Source organism: Cynocephalus volans, chromosome 11, assembly GCF_027409185.1.
Source record: "Cynocephalus volans isolate mCynVol1 chromosome 11, mCynVol1.pri, whole genome shotgun sequence".
Taxonomy (NCBI): Eukaryota; Metazoa; Chordata; class Mammalia; order Dermoptera; family Cynocephalidae; genus Cynocephalus; species Cynocephalus volans.
This window is the reverse complement of record NC_084470.1, coordinates 22,328,016-22,334,015: the sequence shown is the minus strand read 5'-3', so window position 1 is coordinate 22,334,015 and position 6,000 is coordinate 22,328,016.

The window sequence follows — 6,000 nt, the reverse complement described above, 5'->3', positions numbered from 1 at the left end:
AGGGATACCAGATTAGTGGCTCTCCTTGGAAAATACAGTCTGTCACAGGCTCATATCAGTCATGAGTCTCTGGTCTAAGAAGAATATTGTACTTTTTCCTTATAGGGGAGGGGAGAGACATCTTTGCCCTTAAAGCTGACTGAGGGTAAAGGTTACCAGATCATTATTTGCAACAATTGGGTGTGCCTTCTCATTCCCCAATTGGAGGTCTGCTTAGATAGCACAATTTAATTTGCCCTTTGCTTGCTTGAGCAAAGAAAAAGTAATCTGGTGGGGCTGGCCTGTGGCTCACTCGGGAGAGTGTGGTGCTGATAACACCAAGGCCCCGGGTTCGGATCCCATATAGGGATGGCCGGTTCGCTCACTGGCTGAGCGTGGTGTTGACAACACCAAGTCAAGGGTTAAGATCCCCTTACCGGTCATCTTTTGGAAAAAAAAAAAAAAAAGAAAGAAAAAGTAATCTGGAGAGAAGGGGGCAGCAGTGAGTATCCTGTACAGTCACTGGAGTGGTAAGGATATGTGAGTTTCCTGGGGCCAAGTTATTATTGTTGGTGCCCGACCAAGAGAGCTGCCTATCAGCAAGAGCAAACAGCAAAAATCTGTGGACTATAAGTCCCAAGATATGAGGCTGTCCCACATCAGGATTTGTGCACTGAGGAGGCCCTGCTGAATTTACCTGAGATAACTTATATTTGGATGCCTGAAATCTAGAGAATATCAGTGGCCTACCTGAATTAGTAGAGAAACAAAGACAACAAGCAAAGAGCATTACAACGTGTATCAGAGTCAGGGTTCTATCAGAGTCAGGGTTCAATCCGAGTCAGAACAAGTAGGAAATTTATTACAAGGAACTGGCTTATACTATGGTGGGGGCTGGATAAGCAAGTCTGAGGTCTGTAGCAGGCAGTCAGGAAGGTGGGTTTAAGAGCAGGTTGAAACGACATGAGCACAGGCTGAACCTCACTGTCCACAGGCAGTAAGGAAAGGAATATCATAAGCAGACTTGAATCCAAGGGCATGAACTGTTTGGAATCTCTGAACTTAAGAAAAGTCTAAGCACCCTTTCAAGGGCTCACCTGATTAGGTCAGGCCCACCCAGGATCTTTGATTAACTGAAGTCAGCTGATTAGGGACTTTTATCACATCTGCAAAAATTCTTTCACAGCACTTAAATTAGTATTTGATTAATTAACTGGGGACTGTAATTCAGCTTAGCAAAGTTTACACACCCAAGAGCCACCACACAGCAGCAACCAATATATGAGATGTGTGCCTTTCCTGTTTCTTCCTCCGTGTGCCAACAGACTAGAGGAGCTAGAACCTGGAAGAAGGAGACAGAGGTGTCTGAAAAGCAGACCATATTTCTCTTCCACAGTATCTAAAGGGAGAGAATAAGAGGAATAAAATAGCAGACCACATCTCCTCCCTATTCATGCCCCTGGAGATAGAAATCTAGCCTGCAGTGGAAAGAGAGCTTTGAATGGACATAAGACAAAGTTTTAACAATGGACAGCAAGTGGCAAGTTATGTAGTCTGAGATGTCATTAAGATAATTGTTACCCAGCAAGAAAAAGAGATTTGACATAACAAATTTGGGTACAGTGACTGGAAACAAATAAAACTCCCCGAGTTGAGACAAGTAGATAACAAAATGATTAGATTACAAAAAACTAGTTTAGAAGTACTACTGCAGATTTTTAAACAAGGAAGAAAAAACAAATGGCTAGAGAAGTCAGGGAAGGCTTCTTTCCAAAAGGAAGAATTGTTCTGCCTGGTGGCCCCACCTACCACCCAGAAGCAGCTGGATGGGTCACTTCACTGCAGGCTTGCCTAGTGGCCCTCCCCATCACCCAAGAAACAGCTGGACCAGCCTTTCACTGAAGCTCCTTCAAGTAGCCTCACCCCCTTCCTGAAAAACAGCTCAGCAAATCCTTCCTTGGCAGTCCAGTTCCTAAACTGCAGAGGGAAGTATGACCTCTCTTTGAGCCCCAAGAACTGGCACAGCAGAAGGGTCACTGCCAGAGCTGCACTCAGCTAGCTAAGCCAAATTGCACCCCCACCTCTGACTCAAAGGAAGAGACCAGCTGTCATGCTCCTGGAAGACCCACCCCTGAACCTTTGAACCATCACATGCATAAACATCTGAGTGAGAAACAGTTTGGCTGATGCTGGGCCCACATTGACTCTGCCACTAGAAAACCAGTCCCAGAGATCCTGACATGCCGTACGGCCACACTCCCAGCTGGAGAATCAGTCCAGCAACCACATCCCCAGTGAGCCAGCTCCTGAGACAACTGACCACAGGGTGCATGTGAATCAACCCAGCAACACTTACCCCAGCAAAGCTGTGTGACCAGCACCAAAAACTTTCAAAGCATAGGTTGCTGAGTCACTTGTTGACACAGTAAAAGAGGATTACAGCTGAACAAACTACACAGAATCTATACTACTGCATTCATATGCAACAAAGCCATTGCATTCTACCCAATCAACACACTAGGATGTATTTGCAGGTTGAAAGTCTTTTCCTATACAGGCCACTCTACAAAACTCAAAATGGTGACCGTTCCTGTGCAGATGTGCAGATATCAATGCAGGGAAACAAGAAACATGAAAAAACAAAGTAACATGATACCACCAAAAAACCCACAAAATAATGCTCCAGTAACTGATCCCAAAGAATTGGAAAGTGCTGATTTGCATGAAAAGGAATTCAAATTAATGATCATAAGGAAGCTCACAGAGATACAAGAGAATACAAGCAGTTCAATGAAACTTGAAAGACAATTCACAATCTTAATGAGAAATTTAACAAAGATATAGATATCATTTAAAAAACTCAAGCAGAAATCTTGGAATTGAAGAACTCATTAAATGAAATAAAAAATATATCTGAGAGTCTCAACAACAGACTAGATCAAGTGGAAGAAAGAATTTCTGATCTTGAAGATAGTAGTTTTGAAATAACACATGAGGGCTGGCTGGTTAGCTCAGTTGGTTAGAGCACAGCCTTACTACACTAAGGTCATGTGTTCAGATCCCTGTACTGTCCAGGCACCTCCCCCCCCCCCCAAAAAAAAGAAGAATGACCAAAACTTACAAGATTTGTGGGATACTATTGAACAAATATTTGAATTATGGGCATTCCAGAAGGAGAAGAAAACAAAAAAGATGTTGAAAACATATTTAAAGAAATAACAGCTGAATACTTCCCTAGTCTAGGGAAAGATGCAAACATCCAAATCCAGGAAGCTCAAAGGTCCACAGATAGATTCAACCCAATTGGGTCATCTCCAACACACACTGTAATCAAACTATCCAAACTTAAAGACAAAGAAAATTCTAAAAACAGCAGCAAGAGAAAAACTTCAAATCACTTATAAGGGAATCCCCATTAGACTAACATCAGACTTCTTAGCAGAAATGTTACAGACCAGGAGAGAACAGGATGATATATTCAAAGTATTGAAAGAAAAAAAACTGCCAGCCAAGAATATTATACCCAGCAAAACTTTCCTTCAGAAATGAAGGAGAAATAAAGTCTTTTTCAGACAAGCAAAAATTAAGGGAATTCATCACAACCGGACTGGCCTGACAACAAATACTTAGGGAGTCCTTGATCTAGAAGATAAAGAACAATAATAACCTTCATGAAAATACCTGAAAATATAAAACTTACTGGTAGAATAGATACACAAATTAGAAAGAGAAAGCAATCAAACCTTATCAATACAGAAAACCACCAAACTGCAAGGATAAACATTAAGAGAGGAAGAAAGTAACAAAGGACACACAAAAAAATCAGAAAACCACCAAAAAAAAATGACAGGAGTAAGACCTCTCATATCAGTAATACTCTGGAAAGTAAATGGATTAAATGCTCCAATTAAAAGACAGACTGGCTGAATGGATTAAAAAGATAAGACCCATCCATATGCTACCTACAAGAAACACATCGTACCTAAAAAGACACACACAGACTCAAAGTAAAGGGATGGAAAAAGATATTCCATGCAAATGGAGAACAAAAGCAAGCAGGAGTAGCTATACATATATTGATAAAACAGACTTTATATCAGAATCTGTACTAAGAGACAAAGAAGGGCACTGTGCAATGACAAAGGGATCAATACAGCAACAGGATATAACAATCATAAATACATATGCACCCAACACCAGAACACCCAGATATATAAAGCAATTATTATCAGATCTAAAGGGAGAGAGAGACACCAACATGTTAAGACTCCACTCTCAGCACTGGACAGATTCTCAAGACAGAAGATCAATAAGGAAACACTGAATTTAAATGGCACTGTAGACCAAATGGACCCAACAGGCATATACAGAACATTTCATCCAACAGCTACAGAATATACATTCTTTTTATTAGCACAGGGAACATTCTCTAGGATTGACCATATGTTAGGCCACAAAACAAGCCTCAACAAGTTAAAAAAAAAAAAAATTGAAATATTTTTTCTGAACCATAATGGAATAAAACTAGATATCAACAATATGAATATGCAAAACTACACAAACATATGGAAGTTAAACAGCATGCTCTTGAATGACCAATGGGTTAAAGAAGCAATTAAGGAGGAAATAAAAATTTTCTTGAAACTAATGAAGACAGAAACACAACATACCAATGTCTATGGGATACAGCCAAGGCAGTATTAAGAGGAAAGTTTATAGTAATAAATGCCTATATCAAAAAAATAAAGATTTCAAATAAACAGCCTAACAATGCACCTCAAGGAACTAGAAAAGCAAAAGCAACTAAACCCAAAATAAGTAAAAGAAAGAAATAAGGAAAATCAAAGCAGAAATAAATGAGATAGACTAAAAATGCAATACAAAAAAATTAAACAAACAAAAAGCTCGTTCTTCGAAAAGATAAAACAAAATCAACCAACTGTTAGACTAACCAAGAAAAAAAAAGAAAAGCCCACCAAAAATAAAATCAGAAATGCAAATGGAGTCATTACAACAGATAGCACCAAAATACAAAAGACCATCAGGGGCTGGCCCCGTGGCACACTCGGGAGAGTGCGGCGCTGGGAGCGTAGCAGCGCTCCTGCCGCGGGTTCGGATCCTATATAGGGATGGCCGGTGCTCTCACTGGCTGAGCGTGGTGCGGCCGGTCACAAAAAAGACAAAAAAAAAAAAAAAAAAAAAAAAAGCAAAAGACCATCAGAGGCTATTATGAACAACTACTTGACAATAAATATGAAAACCTAGAGGAAATGGATAAATTCCTGGACCCATATACCCTACCTAGACTGACTCAGGAAGAAACAGAAAACCTAAATAGATCAATAACAAGTAATGAGATTGAACCAGTAATTAAGTCTCCTAACAAAGAAAAGCTCAGGACCAGATGGCCTTACTGCCAATACTTCTTAAACTATTTCAAAAAACTGAAGTGGATGGAATTCTTCCAAATGCATACTATGAGGCCAGCATTCCCCTGATACCAAAACCAGGCAAAGACACACACAAAAAGAAAACTACAGGTCAGTATCCCTAACGTACACAGATGCAAAAATCCTCAATAATATACCAGCAAACTGAATCCAACAGCACATCAAAAAGACAATATGCCATGATCAAGTGGAATTTATCCCAGGGATGCAAGGATGGTTTGACATATGCAAGTCAATAAACACAATACATCACATCAACAGAATGAAAGAAAAAAACATATGATCATCTCTACAGATGCAGAAAAAGCATTTGATAAAGTCAACACTGCTTCATGATAAAGACTCTCAACAAATTAGTTATAGAAGGAAAGAATCTTAATACAGTAAAGGCTATATGTGACAAACCCATAGCTAACATCACACTGAATGTGGAAAAGCTGAAAGCTGTCCCACCAGGAACTGGAACAAGACAAGGATGTCCCACTCTTGCCACTTCTATTCAAATAGTACTGCAAGTCCTAGCCAGAGCAATTAGGCAAGAGAAGGAAGTAAAGGGCATCCAAATTGGAAA